The 16,807-nt window shown below is 40.6% G+C and overlaps 1 protein-coding gene across 22 annotated transcripts in view; it reads right to left on the bottom strand.

Annotated features, from left to right (window-relative positions):
• The window catches only part of ATXN1 (ataxin 1), a 222,030-nt gene that overhangs the window by 188,978 nt on the left and 16,245 nt on the right, over positions 1–16,807 (bottom strand). For 15 of the 22 annotated variants that reach the window (XM_050308033.1, XM_050308700.1, XM_050309363.1 and 12 more), the window contains one exon: positions 3,218–3,316. The exons of the other annotated variants lie outside the window; for them this stretch is intronic. The gene's annotated coding sequence lies outside the window, so the exon portion shown is untranslated. The remainder of the gene's footprint in view (positions 1–3,217; positions 3,317–16,807) is intronic. 22 annotated transcript variants of the gene reach the window in all.

The raw sequence follows: 16,807 nt of genomic DNA, 5'->3' as shown, positions 1-16,807 counted from the left end.
ATTTTAACCCTGTCCTCCAAGGAGCCTGCAGCCCCCCTTCACGTTCCTTATCCTATGTAAATTTAACTGCTGCTCTCTCTGCTCCATCAATCATTTCAATAATGAAAACAATGAGTATTACCTAAGCAAGGGCAGACCCCCGGGGAATCTCACTCACTCCAGTCTTGCAGTTCTAACAGCAAATTATGAATAACTACTTTGACTAGTGCCTGGTGAAATTCTGTGCACCCACATTTACAGACCAGCTGACTAGACACCCAGCCTGCTTCAAAGAAAGCTGTGTTAGAAAGCATCCAGAACTCCCCCTTTAAAGAGGGAGTAATTTCTGTCAAATAGGGAGGTCCAATTACACCATCATAGGCGCTGTTGGAAAGTCTTTGCTAAATGCTGCCATAAAAACGTAATGCATGCTGATAAGAGAAATAGCAGGGTTGATAACCAAGCTTTAGGATGACAGGAAGAACTTTAGCTGAACTGAGACAGCAGGAGCCCAACTTTGCTTCCAGTAAAAGAGAGGCTTGGAAGAAGCAAACCGAAACACAGTATAAAAATTACAGGAGTTTTATGCTTTCCATCAACTGCTGCTGACTTAGCAGTTAAAGATGACACTATCACACAGGTGTGGGTTTGTTTGGCTTTTTTTTAAAAATCAAAACAGTTTCTTAGCTGTTTCAGATTTTTTTTTAACTGGTTTCCTTACTACATCCTAACAGCCAATCCTGCTCAGGGATCACAAACAAACCAGACAGACACCAAAGACAGTGGCTCCCAAAACCCTGATAAATGCTTTAATCAATCACTGAAAACATCCCCAGCCCCACATCACCACTAGTAGAAACAAGTGGCAGTAGCTGGTGCCTGAAACGGGGAGAAAGGGTAAGTTCCATGGAAAGTGAAAGATGAGGCAGCTTTCCAATGCTGGCTCCCTCTGCTTGCCAAAATAGCAATGCCCTGCCCACGCCTCACTCCTACTTCTGTGGAAGATGCGCTTGCTTCCCAAGAGAGTTTACTCTTGCAATGCAGATGTGCTTCACTGAGGCAATCGCACTATGTTGCGTAATGCAACACAGAATTAAACAGTATATGCTATTTGGTGCATTTTTAAAATGTAAACCACAAGTTACTGTGGAGCTCAGCGAGCTGCCAAGAATGTTAACGCTATGATTTTAGCAGGGAAGAATACATCATATCCTCCTCCTCCCACAGGTTACTCCAGTCGTAATTTTGCAAGATCCTTTTGTACTTGTCAGTAAAATACAAAGTCTACGTGACTTTCATTTTGATTTTTGGTGACTTCAGGTATCATCACCTCGGGATCTAATACAACCACACCAGTGGCAGTGCAGGGCAGCTCTGGGAAGAGCCTGATAGGTGACTACACCAAGGTCCAGAAAGTTGAACCCTTCACCCCACATCCTACAAAAGAGGGTTAAAAAAAAAAAAAAATAAAATCACACACAGAACCTGCAACCAATCACTTGCAGTCCCCTATGTGAACACTGCAGATGCTGAGGCATACTTTGAATAAGAATATACATACATTTAGATTCTTCTTAGTTTTCAGGAGTTGCACAGTGCCATTCCTCTTCAGAGGAATACAGGTCTTTTCTAAAATATATTATGCATAACCTAGTTTTCCACAGCGGAAAACTCACCAAGGGAATACTGTTTGCTCATACCAGAAATGTATCCCAAAATTACAGTAATTTATAGCCTCATTTTCATTGACAAAAGAAATAATATCATTCTCTTCTGACAAATATCAGTACACTGAGAAAGTAATGAATAAATGCCTATAAACAGGTATCAAATAAAGCAACTATCAATCACTGCAACAAAACCTTAATTAAATCATGTGTTAAACAAAAAAAGACTGAAGTAAAAACAAGCCATATAATCTGAGATCAAAATAAAAATCTGTCTATCATGCCAAAGCACAGTTCAGAGCACTGAAATACCACAACCCGTTATGTAAGTCATCTAATTGTTAATTGTAAAGCTCCAAGTTTGCAAAATGAAGACAAACATAGAGATTCAGTAAAGAGTTTTAGCATATAGTACTTTTTATATACACAAAATACATGTGTATTTTAGAAACATATTTTATATGACTGAGTTCAAAACTACAGAACTGATCATGTACGACTCTACAGTGATTTCTTCTTAAGAGACAGAAAGCGATCTGCACTGTTCACATTTTAGTTTTACAAATCAAATCAGCATTCAGCCTAAGCTGAATACATATTTCTGGAGACACATCAGAAAGAACCCTGAGGATTAGTCCTAAGACAAAAGGATGAGGGAGTTGCTTGCTGTCATCCTGCCAATTTTCCAGAACAGAAGAGTTAGCAAATGAGGCATAAAAAGATGTGAGCAAAGAAACTCATACCTGCTAAAAATGCAGGAATATCAGATGTGCAAGAAAATGAAGTAGTATCAGGCTAATTCATGAAAACTGCTGACCAGCTGAAAGTCCTTTTGGCCTCATCTGGAAATATTTAGCACTCTTCAGGCTAGTTAAACTTAAAAGCCATCATAATTTAATGCTATCTGAATATTCAGCACTTAACTTTTAAGCCTCTGACCTTCTATTGGAATCAGTAGAAAGGCAACAGCACTAGCTGAACCTCTAGTTACATTATGAAAATCTTCCTGTATGCCTCTGTTTCTATCGGTTATTGTAAAGAAACGGATACAGTTCTCTCATTTTCTATTGCTTACAGTGATAGTGATAGCAGTATCAAACATACCCATCTTGCTGCCATAGGGAAAGCCCAAAAGCTCCCATTCTAGGTTCTGAATATCATTAATGCAGCTGGTGGCTTTCAGAGTGCATCAACAAAAGGCATTGTTCAAGTGTGTGGGTACACGCACACACACGGGCAGGGAAAGTGAAAGAGGCAGACAATATACACTGTAATTCTCTGAACAAGAATGCAGCAATCAGCCACATTTAGGGCAGACAGACAGTCATGTTACAGTAGTGTGGAGTAAACTGTGTTAGTTCCATATCTAGCAAGGTGGGTAACAGGTTTCATACAGAAAAGACTACCTCTGGGGAGGAGGAAAAGCAAAGGTGAAGATGAGGAGTTTTGCACATGCCTGGAGATACCTTAAAAGTAATTTTAATTAATCTGATATATAAGATATGTAAAAAAATAATAATAAAACCCAGGAAAATAAATAAATTAACTGAAGAACAAAAAGTTTAACTTACTGAATAACACAGCACTTAATGAGGTTCCCCCACCTTCCCTGCTGTAAAGCACTTGAGAAAAATTCAGCCACTGCGCTACTGCTTTTCTTGACCTTTTTGCTGAAAGAGAGCAGAGTAAAAACAGGAAACAGCTAAATTGATATGCATTAAAGATGCTTCATGTTAGGAAAGTCTTTTGAGTCACTCTTGCGAATTCACTCTGTGTCAGATTTGCCAATATAATCTTGCTAAAGACTATCTATTAACAGGAGCCCCAGTTAAAGCAAGCGTATTGCCTCTCAGCTGTTGGAGCAACACCGTACACACCATACGATTCAGCTGTGTAGCATTTGCATTTGTTGCTGGTTTTCCACACCCAAAAGCTCACTGCATGTCTTACGATTAATTTATAATGCCCTGAGCCCCAAGCAGATTCGCTCTGCTGATTGCCCTTTTCTTAACAATAACACAAATAAACATGGAAATAAATCTATTGTCTAAAGAATCCTTCCACTAATTCTGTTCTTTGATGGTTTGGTTGATTTAGTATAGCTAGGAATCAAGAGTGAAGTGGATCATAGCTTAATATAGAGTGTGGTTAATCTTCCCTTTGCATAATGCTGGTACACTATGGCCCAAATACCAGAGATTTATTTGATGTGTACATGCTTTCAAGCATTAGTAAACAAGTTGCAGCCCATTATGAAAGAAGAGCAGATCCAAACAGTTGTGAAGCTCTTTATGTACTAGATAGACACAGACAGTGCAATATACTTAAATCTGCTTGTGTACTAGCTTTAAAATTTTGGACACTTACTTCATCACGAAATATCACTTTAAAAATAATACTAAAAATATGGCTGAGATCACTTCCTATGTCCTGATGCACTATTGTCTGAATCACAACAAAACTGAGTAAGAGGCGCAGTCTTCTTTTTCTCTTTTTCTTCCTTTAATTGATTTTATTCCTCGTAACATAGCCAAAAAGAGTAGGAACAGATACTAGAGCCTCAGAAATATACAAAACACATTAATTCCCATGGAAAACCAAAAAGGTTCTCTCACTTCTCATTTCTTACTCTTCCATTACTTTGAAGAATTTTACAGACCATACAGAAGTACTCTATCAAACATCACCTAATTTTTTACTACTTTACATGACCTATTGAATAAATTACCACTGTACAGTCTCTAACTAAAACATTTTTGTTGCTGTTCATGTACAAATTAAAACAAATTGGTCCTTTAGAAGCTGGTTGTAAGAGTAAAATATTACATTCAATAAAAATTATTTTTAATAATGAAGTTCCAAGCAATGCTACAGTGGAAGCACTTAAAGTGCATAAAAGTTATTTCCATGTGGCAATGCTCCCTGGATAAAAGACCCAGTGCGAGTCTACATTTTTTTAACGCACACAGGCAAAGCCCACCCAAGGTGTACTGTTAGGTATCAATAAAACATTCTCACAATACAGAGCACTTTTCCCACCTAGGAGAAGAACCATGATTCCACACTCAGGCACTAGTTTTAGAGGATAGTGCCTAACTCCTAGCACTCTCATGTACATACAGGATTTTCAGCAAGTCTCCCATACTACACTCACTGGCCCCCCACACAAGCTACAACTGTATATCATCCATCACTTGCCATCTCTGACCCAGATTTTATCCTGCTCTGTGCTGAACACTAACTTGGGATGACTCAGGAACAGTTGCCTTTAATTTTTCCCCCCTTATAAATAAAGAAGCCACAAGGGAGACAATGTCGGGGCTGGAGGCAGGGAAGACTCTTCAGACAGCAAGTCAACCCTCATCTGTAAAGGAACAGAAAACGTATGCTTCTGGAGCAAGCTGTTCAGATAAAGCCTCAAATCATGGTGGCAACTATCAAATGGACACAAAAGTATACGCCTGTGAAAGAGGTGCTGTGAGAACAAACATATCAGTGACTGAGAGACGCCAGGATACCACAAAAAAGTAACACAGTAAAAACAGAGGATGCCAATGTCTCAGATAAGCAGTTATGGCCATGTTTACTTAAACTGTTCTGCTGAGCTGTTCCCATTTCAGGCAGAAAACTTTGATTTAAGGAAGAGACTTGCAGTTCTGTCTCAATTTTTTTCCCCCCTTCAAAGCATAAAAGAACTTCCTTTTTCAAAACCTATTTAACAAAGTTTACATCCAAACCCTCTCAGTCCCAAAAATGTCAGATCTGAACTCTATTAAAAGCAGCAGTTAGTGCAGCCAAATGTTCCAACAGTTGGTTTAATAGCCTATAATATTTCTAATGCCCTACTGCGTGAAGTCTATGATCTGGAAAACCAGCCAAGCACACCCACCCAAGAGCAATGCTACAGGGAAGACTCTTATCTCCCTTGGCTATGGCCCTCTGCCACTACTGGCATGAGAAGCCCAGGAACTCTCCAGCTGCAGAGAGCAGTAACACAGACCACCTCTCTGGCAAGAGGAAGCCTGAAGGAAGCAGACAAATTAGAAATGAAAGTTGTGCCAAGCATGCAAGCGCAGAGCTACTGTTTCAAACTTCAGGTCCTGCAGTTTTATGCACGTGTTTCATTACTTGATTTTACTGGATCCTCCTTCTCCTAGCCTACTGATTCCCTCATATCACTTACGGTTCCTCCCATCCATTTCTACCTCACATTCTTCAGGTTGGAAGATTGCTCAGATCAACTTCCCTAGTTCAACTACTAACTCTCTTGCCACCAGTGAGGACCAGAGCAGGCATCTGCTCTGAGCTCAGGTATGAGCAGTCTGCATACCAACCTGTATTTTTCCCTAGATGGCCTAAAGGATACTCGGGGAAAACATTTTGACGCAGATTTCACAGCTGCTGGTTGTGGCACCGGAAAATAGAGCTCATGCTGTCTCCTGACAAAACACCACACCGCATGTTCTTCTATGTAAGGTGTCCATGTAGGAAAGCAATATACTTTTTTTAGTATTAGTATTAGCAAAGCAGAAGCAGCTTCCTGGTACCTGTTATGGCCGACCGGAAGCTACAATGATACTAATTACACAGTTCATTTGAACTCCAGCAAGGCTCCATGAGTCCTAGCATGAAGAGCACTGCCTGAGCAAACGCCCTGGCAGGCACCTCCCTGCCACCACATGTGGGCAAGGCCCATGCCAGGGGGACACAGCTAGGAAGGGCAGGCAGCTTTCCTGCCTGCCCCACGGACACAGCCCACTGCTCCTCCTCTGTCACCCTGCACCACAGCACCAATGGGCACAGGACAGGAGCAAGGTCGTCCCCATCCGAGCAAGAATTTACTCCCATCTCAGCAGATTTCTAAGCAAACCTCATGCTGAAGAGCATTCTCCACTCTCCCGCCAGCCTCACTGCTCAAGGTTAAGCAAAGGTACGGATGACTCTGCAGCTCATTCCACGTTATCATGCCAGTGCGTTGATGTGGATTTGCAATGAAGCAAGAGAGGCAGCACACTCAGATATGAACCAGGCTGAACTTTCAGGAATGGTTTCTCCTCTTTCAGGCCCATCTACTAGCGGTGCAGTGGAATTTTTAAAGAGCAGTCAGAGATAGTGCAAAAAAAGAGAGGGAATTAAAAAAGGATTATTTGCATACATCTAAATAATGAAATGAGGGGTTTTTCACTTCCATGCTTCAGTATCTCAAAAATGGCCAGCAGAGTATTATCACTTACTACAACATATGACAAATGGATGGATTCCCACAAATACTAACAGTTTATTCCCTTTCATAATGGAAAAAAGCAGAAAATATTTTATTCCAAAGGATGATTTCTCCAGCAAACTCTCAAGTTCTCTGAAAACTGCCATAACTACAACACTGCTCACAGAATGTTTGGTAGCTTTACAGAAGATGCTGTATGTTAAACATTAGTTTTTAAATACATTCACTAAGCTACTCTACTGTGTTGTAGAAGTCACTCCATTTAACTACTATACTAGATCAATAAAGAATTTTGGATAAGAAAAACTGCACATATAGTCAAAAAGAAGGACAGAGATGCTAATTGACTCAAAATGGATGGGAGAAAAGCAGAAAAAATTTCATGAAAATGAAAACGTTTAATTAATATTCTAAAAAACAATGAGCATACCAAAAAGATAACTTTCATGATCTCTTTTCACCTGCAGAAAGGCTGAGCAGGCTTTCAATCTTTTTCCATTTGCAAGCTCCCTAAGGTAATTTCCCTGATAAAAGTGAAGCCCACCACAGAGCGACTGCACCAGCTGACAGCCAGCTTTGTTTCTTGAGTCCCTGCTCTTCAGAGGCAGGCTCCAACCCAACAGGTTCACAGACCACAGTCACTGATCTCTATTGCCACTACAAACTAAAAAAATCACCATTACCCTGCAAACCAATTAACCCATGTAGCCAGGAACACTCTTCTGCTCACAACCTCCAGCGAGGGCTGTAACAGCCTGTACGGAGGTTCCCTGCCCTTCTGCACATGCAGTGCAACACTGCTGTATCCAGTTACCCTAAAGGGGCAGCATTCCTAAAGGACAGAAAAATTTAGGTAATAGATATTATGCAACATTTGGGGTGTATTTAAACAAACTCCAGGCTTAGCAATCAATTGGCTTAATATTTTCCGGGTATCCTGAAACCATGCGTAAGGTGAGCAGGCTCACAGGCAGCCCTGACATCCCTCATTCTTTTTTCAACCACACCCCAGCTGCACCACTGGCATCGAGAACCGACAGGCTCTCAAGAAAAACCTGACCCTGCAGCAGCACAGAGCAGCAGAGAAATCCCCATGAGGAGCAGCTGCTGCTCCAGCACAGTAGGATCACCGTGGTCCCACAAGCAGGGAACACTTCTCCCACCGCATGTCCATGTACCATCACTGCAGGAACCGAGGCGTGGCTGGGGCTCAGAAGGGTGGACAGGGCAGGGCAGGGGCAAGCAGCCAGCCTTGAGCCCATGGATGCTAGGGAAGACATGGGTGTTGGAGTTCTGCCAGAAGCCCTGCAGCCAGGGGAAAGCACAGGGCCCTCTCTGACCCCAGGGGCTTCAGGAAAGACTCAACAGTTCATGGAAAAGTCGAGCAAGGGCAGGAGATACAGCTGCACCACTGCCCCCAGGAGAGTCAAACACCCAAAACACACTGGACTTTGCTGAAAGTGGGGAATGAATTTATCACTGAGGCTAGTGGAATTCCTGCAGGAGTTAAGGTACAGGTGTACCAAGCACATCACTACTTAGCACTCTTTATCGCACAAAAATCCCCCAAAATACCACATACAAACCAGCCTCATCAAAACGCAACAGCAAAGGGCAGGCAGGGGCAGATGGCAAAAATTAAAATCTGGTCATCTGCACCCAGGCAGTTCCCAGTCTCTGAACAGCAAACAGGCACGTGAAGCCCCAGCTTTCACAGTGAAACATGAAAGAGCCCTTGCACTCCAATAACCCACCCTCAGAGTCTCCAAAATGTCCCCCAGGGAAGGACATCTCCCACGGTTTGAATCCCCTACTCCCAAGGGTTCACATGTAATCAGGCAGTTCTGACCAGAGGCATGAGCCACTTATCTCTCCTCAGCCAAGTGATGCCAGGTGAAACATTTCCAGATTGAATTGCATGAGGCTCTCTGGCCTTGCATGCATCTCTTCCTAGCTGTTTCTCCGTTTCTCCAAAAGGCTTCAGTACTTTGCACGTATTAATGAACAGTACAGCTGTAACGTTAAAAAACAATTTCTGGGTCACAGTCCTGACTATAAGGTTTTAAAATCACTAGTTCTCAAACTCACTTCCCAATTGGCTGAAGATTCAGCTTTGAAAGCAAATACTAATAATTATTTAGAAGAGGAAGGTTGTGGACAGTTACACCTCAGGGTATTTCCAGAAATGACAAGTATTTTAAAATGCAAATTCACAAATTCTGCAGCATATATAATTTGAATATCTAGTGTATATCCTGTCCATATACCATATTGCTAGCAAATACTACAGTGCAAACAGTTTTTTCAAGACTACATATATCCCCAGTGACACATTAGAATGTAGTTTTAAACAGTAATACAAACATAAAAGCATGTTGTATATGGCATGTTTTGAAGCAGTTACCATATGCTCTGTCAATAATCTATGGATTAATAGGGCCCTGATGCACAATAACGCATTGGCCACTCACAGCTCTATGGAAGATTATATCATTCACCATGACAATTAGCTGAGGTTTAGGCATATGTCGCAATTTTTCATTCATATTTTCAACTTGGTCAGCTCTAAGACACTACTGTTGGGGTTTAGGGTTTTTTTCTGTAATTCTCAATTCCTTTAAGGTCTGATCCTAATTCCATTAATACACTAACTTCAAGAAAGCAAGTTCAGACACTAAACCAAAAGATTAACAATCTAATTCTATGTTCCTTTGAGCAGCTATAGTATAAAATTTTAAAAAACATATATTCATTTAACCTATTTTCCTGCCACTGATAGTAGATATAGCTGATACTCTGGGAAACAGTTGTAGAGATAGAGGAAGTACAGGATATAAAAAAAAGGCAATTTGTTTCAATATGATTACTCCCAGTCTGGGCTGTGTTTCTGGACAGTTCAAAAATCAAGACACCTTTCTAAATCTTGACACTAGGAACAGGCAGTAAAATAGATCTATATAATCATCTGCAGCAGCAACCCATCTTGTAACAGGCCAAAGTCTCACAAGTATTTAGTTACCTTGTTTTTTATTTAGAACAGAGGTCTAGATATTCGGGTGAATAGCTGGCCACAAAATGAAATGTTATTTACTAGCTACAGGCTAACCTAGGGTGTAGGAGGTTCACCTTCCACTCTTTGTAGCTCCAGAGGCTCCCCATACAATTACCAGCATTTGTACCTGGGCAAAATTACTTCAAAATAACAACACACTGGAAAGCTTCCAAGACAACATTTTCTATTCCCTCTGTACATGCTGTGAATCACCTTACAAACAGCACAGCCCCAGAGAATAAGATCTCCAATGTGTTACTATCTTATCCAGCTCTCCTTTGTGAAAATGAGATCACGCCTAACGAATTTAACAACTCAATGGGGCAGGCTAAAATGCCATTGGCATCACCCCAGGGTCAGGAGTCTGCCCAGTTTTCACATGGCAGCAGGGGATTTGCATTTCTTAATATAAGTGCTGTTGTTTTCACCCTTTGTACAGGAATGCCTACGACTGGCAGGGACTTGTGATTCCCCAACATCCCCCCGCAAAATGTACCTCAGAAGGGTTGTTCCCGTGTAGGTTACCACCACTGAGACACAAAGGCTTTGCCATGGTTCCAGTGAACTGCCCGACTTCTACCTACAGAGGCAACACACAGCTAAAGGGAGCTGCTTACACTTGGCAAAGCAGAATAGTGCCACTTTGGCATAAATATGTTGCAGCACCTACAGCTGTGACCATATAAATATTTCAGAAGGTAAACTGCACTTTGGTTTTGGTTGGTTGGTTTTTGAATACATATCTATCTTTTTGTCTTGTAAGCAGTTTGTGCAGACAGAAGCATTATAAAGTGCAAAAGTATGCTAAAATTGCATTTGCATTCTAAAGATAAAAACTACCATTAATCACATCTGAAAATAAGAGTCTGAAAGCACAAGATATATTTTTGAAGGAAAAAGTGGTCAGAACTACCAAAACACTTTCAGAAAGGAGGCTGACAAACTTTTCCTTCCTGTCCTCAAAAAAACAAAACTTCTTTTAACTAGCTTGCACATAGTTAAACAGCCAGAGCCAAACTGGTGCAGCCTACATTACCCGTACAAAGTCAAAAATGTGCTCTACGTACTCCATTGACAAGGAAATTTTGGAAAGCAACATACCCATCAGCACTACCACCAGCTACGTGACTTACCAAATCATCTACATAACAACATGATTGCCAAAAGCCACCAAGAGATTTCTCAACTGGGGGGACCATCCACACCAGCACTGCACTGCAGCGAGTGACAGAACAGAAACATTCCTGTTCCTTTGCATGGGCTTGGCTTGGGCTGGCCTCTTCTGCTTGCAAAGTATCATTAGTAATTTTCACCTTTCTCTATCTTTATTTTGTATACTCTTTGAAGGAAGTTTCTTACGCTGCGAATACAAAGAGGACACAGTCCTTGGACTCCATCATGTAGCTAGGCTGAAACTTGCAGTGTATTTGTATGTGAAGTGCTGTATTCTGATCTCACCACATATTGCTATAAGAACCAAGCAAGTCCTAACAAACTTACAGTAATGGATTGTGCACACACTCATATGCAGATAGTGATGGAGAGATCAAGCTTGCTTATTAAAGAAAAAAGGGAAAGTTAGCCCTACTTTATGTTTAGAAAAGAAAGATCTCCCTTTCATAAAGCAACCCATGGCCAAATCTCAGCCTTATAGAAGATAACTTACAGTGCACCTCAAGCAAGTTGGCAAATGGATACCAAAGACCCCCACGCTCTTTTCTTTGAACCCACATCCACTCGTGCATTTGTACAAGTGAATCCAAAACACTTTGTAGCCCTGTGCTATTAGCCTTTTTTGAAACAGTCTTCATCAAATCACAAGTGGGGAGGAAGGGGGAAGACATAAATGACAGAACACATCTCTTCGCTTCCAACAATACCTGTATAGATATTCCCAAAACTGGATATAAAATGTCCAATCTTGAAAAGTAATTTTGCCCCAGTTTTCAAAAGGTCTTTTTTCAACCTATCTGAAGGGCTTTAAAACTCTTCTGTCTTTATCTGATCAAAATGCTGCCCTACCTCCTGCAGTCCTGGCATTCTTTGTGGTGAAACTGTTTCAGTATCATTATTAATATTCAAATGTCAAGTTTGTGACACTACTTTTCCTGTGCTATTTGAAACAGTCAGAACAATTATTATCCATGAAATATGAAACAGTAAATTTTTTGCTACCTGCTTACTATTTCAGCAGCCCTATTTGGGACAGAACAGCACTTACACCAGTCACATGCCATTTTACACATGCTGCAGCTTTTCTAGAAGTACTCCTGCATTTCTCCAAATTTGCTTTTGTCGTTTCTAGCAAAATTACACATTTATTCTTTTTCTGAAGCACAACAGTACCCTGAATATCTACCAAATTTATAGCATCTAGTATTTCAGACTTTCGTTCCACATATATTTCCTATCTGATAGCAACTTTTACATATAGTAAACTGCTGGGCTTATTTGTTTGTTTGCTTTTAATATTTATAGAATAGTAATTCTGTCCTTTATAGATTCTACTGCTCTTAAAAATATTTTGGCTTTTTTTTTTTTCTTGTTTCAGTACTTAGTTGAGTTTCTTTTGTAATTACCTAGACTGTGGTCACGCATCTTTGGCTATAAGGGGTATTTTTATTGTAACATGTAGGTGTCTTTAAAAGCAACATGCATCAGAGCTGCACAGATGAGAACACATTGAACTGTCACTCCTTTCCACCAAGTTCCCAAAGTTTTGGAGAAGCTTTTATATAATAGTACAAACTCAAAATAATGAATTCATAATAATCCATATACAGAAAGGTGCACGTTAATTAGATACCTTTTTCTCCATGACAGAGGAAAGCAAAACAACCAGACTGAGCCTTCCACTAACAGGGAACACTACAAACTGTAGATCAAAATGAAATATCCAAAATATCTTAAGGAAAGCTTTATTTTCAGTGTACAGCTTAATGATGCCATAAAGTACTTCAGCATCATTGTAAAGGCCTGTTATTTCCACTGTTCTTCCCTCCAAAACTGGAGGGTGATTTCAGAATGTGTATGCTTCTTTCAGTCTTAATTCACTCCAAATTTGAGCCAAGGGGGTCTGATCCTAACACTCCAAAAGTCAACAGGAGGAACGCCAGTGGGAATGGAGCCTAAAACAACATGTCCACAGTAGTCAACAATTCTGAGTTATATAAATACTTGCTAATATATCTATACTGACTGGTCATCAACATTTCCATTATAATCCTTGTACTTGGGGATGTCTGTATGTTGGATGCTATCCATACTTCTTGCCAGTAAGCTGAAAGGAATTATTTTTGAGTGATACAAGGCACTCCCTCTCCTCTGGAGACAACTAACAGAATCATCACTTTTTCACACAAATCAATAGGATACTACCATCTTCGGCTGAATTCCAGTTTACCTGCTTTGCTACAATGTGCTTTTGCAGGGCCATAAAAGGAAGCTTCTGTTTTGTTTCAGGAAATCTAGGGCTACCAGATTTTTCATGTAGTATGTCATCATCTGAAATCATCAGGGCTAGAAATGCAACAATGAAGTTTAAACAACATCTTGTGAATAATGTGCCCTGCAATTTTCCTTCATTCTGTTTACGGTGCACTGAGAGTTATAAATGAAGTAATAAACAGCAAAACCTAGTCTGCCAAAATAAGGAGCCTCTCACAAATGCTTTTAGAAAAAACAGATGGGGTAATACTAACATCACAACAAGTATCCTTCCCACTCCTATCAGCAAAACCATCCCTGAATCTGATCTCCTGTAGCACTAGGAAGGACTGTTATGTTTGTCTACAGAGCCTCAGTACTATTACAGCTGAACTCATTATTTTAAAGTGTTTGAAGTACCTTGAGCATAACAGAAGACACAGAAAAACAAAATCCGTTAGACAATATGCAATTCATACTAATGCTAATTAATTCGCAACATAAGCTGAAGCTGTTCCAAAGACCCCATTACGGTATATTTTGAGAAAAAATACTGCAAGCAAAACACAAAGCTTGGCTTAGTTTAGCCATCCTACCAACACAACTTCATGTACCCTTCTAAAATGATCCCAAGTCTTCCTTCTCCTTCCTGCTTCTGGAACTAAGCTAATACTAGGTCCACCAAACTACACAGATCGAGAATCAGGTCTAGAAGTAATTCTTATTTATGCAGAAATCAATTGTTAGGGGGCCCAATACTAGCAGTTTTCAAGAGCAATGTGATGTGAGTGTGATTCATGCATTACTTGAGCAGTCTAGCTGAAAGAATGGGCATACATGTTTGCCCTTAGCTTTTACAGTGAAATATGATTGTTCCTTCTCTTGTCCTTCCCAGACTCCTCTGTACCTGCTCATTTATCTTTAGCCCCCCCGGGTGCCTGGAAGCTGAACCATGCAATGGGCAGGCATTTGCAAAATGGTCCTACCACTACCCCCCTGAATTTCCAACAATTTGCCCACGTAAGATACAATCCTCTTGAGGAGAACTTGCTCTGAGACCACAGAGCACCCTGCTCTGTAGAAGCTGGGCCAGAAACACCATGACAGACAGCCGTAGGTAACACAGGACTAAGTAAGTGAGGTGAGATGAACCCTATGTGGAGGTTCACGACAGGTTTCTCCACGGCCGAGGCTTCTCAGTATTTTTTTCTGAGGTACAAACACCCAGAGTTTATAAGCATTTATGTTGTCATGTTAGCAGCTTTGCTCTCAATAGTAACCACAACTTCTTTTGAAGTCTTCAACTGAAGTTAAGAGATGACCCAGGTCAATATTCACACATCACACACCACAGCTTTTCTCAAACACAAGAAAAAAAAAAAAACAGCAACAAAAAGCCTAGCTACAGAGTAAATACCACTTACACACACCACAAAAGCTCTTATTTTCCATGCCTATCCAAGAACACAGATTGTCCAAAGACTGAATACTGGCTTTCCACAAAGGACCTCTGAGCCCACATGAGTGTTTCAGCTCCCTGCCAGCCTGCCTGCTCCCAACAACCAGGCACTCGCACATAACAGAACTGCCCTCAGCCAGCTACAGCAATGCACTCAGCATCCAGACAGTGGCTTCTTTTCATTCCATACCTTCTTGCACAGGGCTTTGTAAAACACACACACAAAAACTTTACTAGTATGGAGGGAAATCAGTGCCTACATCTGCAAAGCGCCGTGTTGCTAGCCAGAGACAAGGAGCACACAATCCGACGCTGAATGACTGCCAGCGAGGAGGAGTCCCTTCGAGCTTAAGGCCTCGGAACCGCCTGGAAAGCTGTTGCCTGGCTGATTACATCCCCACTGAAAGGGTAAGGCTTCGGAGCAGTGTGCACAGCAGATTAGAGGCACGGCTCCCAGCACCGCCGACAGAAGCTGCAGAGCTGAGCCGACGCGTACTCTGCAAGCACACCCTGGTGCGTACTCGCACTGCAACGCGCCTCCGAGCGACACTGCTATGAAAATAACTGCCATTATCAGTGAAACCGTAGCCCACAGGCAGGGACCATAAATACATGCTAAACTCCCTCTGAAATGAACTGGTCCGTAAGAAAATTTAAACGCCAAGTGAGAGCTGTGGTAAAACTCCCATCAAAAAAAAAAAAAAAAATAAAAACAAACAACCCAACAGTAAGGGCAGCGTCTATCTGAAAAAAAGGGACAATTTGGCATTTGCAGTGTGTTCAAGCTGACTCCTTGCCAGTAACTATTCAAAAAAGACCACTTAACAAGCAAACAGGTCTTCAGCACAACAAATAATAAAAAAGAGAGCAAAGCTTGTGCTATTTAAATATCATGAAACATTCTGCTAATCATGCACAGATGGAAGTACAGACGCTTCTGCCAGACGCCTTGTTCAGAAACTTTGCTCTATTTTTAATTATTTGAGGCACAGAGGACCTGTTTGCTGATTAAAAGGGCACTGCCTTTAAAAGGACTCCATCAATATGGAGTCTAGCCTTGTTTTTAACAGAGGACTTTAAAAGTAGTAACTCATGCCTCCGAGCTCCCTGCACCAGTTTTTATAATCTTATAAGCATGTGGTTGGGGGTTTTTTCAGATGTTACTCTCACCTTGGGAAACTGCGAAGCGAAACTAACTATACTCAAGTTACTGTTAAATTCACTGAGTAAAACAACTTAGAAAATGCGTATTTTCCTCTAATATCCCTTATCTGTATCTTTTTGCTGTTACTTTTAACAAGAAAGGTTATCAATTTCCAGATAAAAGCATTATTTTTTATGGTTTTCTGTTTTGTCGAAAGCCTACTTTTTTGAGAAAATGTATCAGTTCCAGAATTATCAACCAAATACTTACTGTTAGGGGTTTTTTTAAAATCTGCTATAGCCACAATATTATTCCAATAGTCAGTTCTTGGCAAAAGCACGCTAATACACACACACATACAAAAAACACTCACAGATTTTCACTTCACACCTTAAGTGAACCTCACTCATTCAGTGGTTGCTTCATTCCTGTACTTCTCCATAGTAGTCCAGGAATTTTTCCCTCTCTGAAGAACCTCACTCAAAATGCATACTATGTCAAATTTATTTTCTTTTTCTGAATGAAGTGCTTTTCAAAAATTCTTTTTTGTTTATTTAACTTACATTTTATCTTGGAAGTTTCCTAAAACGTTACTACAGAACTTTACCACTGGAACAGAGTTATCACATGAGCAGAAATGGAAGCTCAAAGAAGAGTGTCCAAGCTGCTACTTTTGTCCCATCAGTATGACACGTGAAAATGGTATTATATTTTTTAAATTTACATTAACAGTTTGAATTATTGCTATTAATACAGTAAAAGAATCATTCGATTAGCAGATCACATGATATTGTGACAAAGTAATAGTGATCCCATTATTTTCTGAACAAATGACCCAAAGGGAGTGGCTCCTGCC

The sequence above is a fragment of the Myiozetetes cayanensis genome, unplaced genomic scaffold (genome assembly GCF_022539395.1).
Source record: "Myiozetetes cayanensis isolate MyiCay16 unplaced genomic scaffold, myiCay2020 scf1, whole genome shotgun sequence".
Lineage (NCBI taxonomy): Eukaryota > Metazoa > Chordata > Aves > Passeriformes > Tyrannidae > Myiozetetes > Myiozetetes cayanensis.
This window is presented reverse-complemented; position numbering and strand designations above follow the sequence as displayed.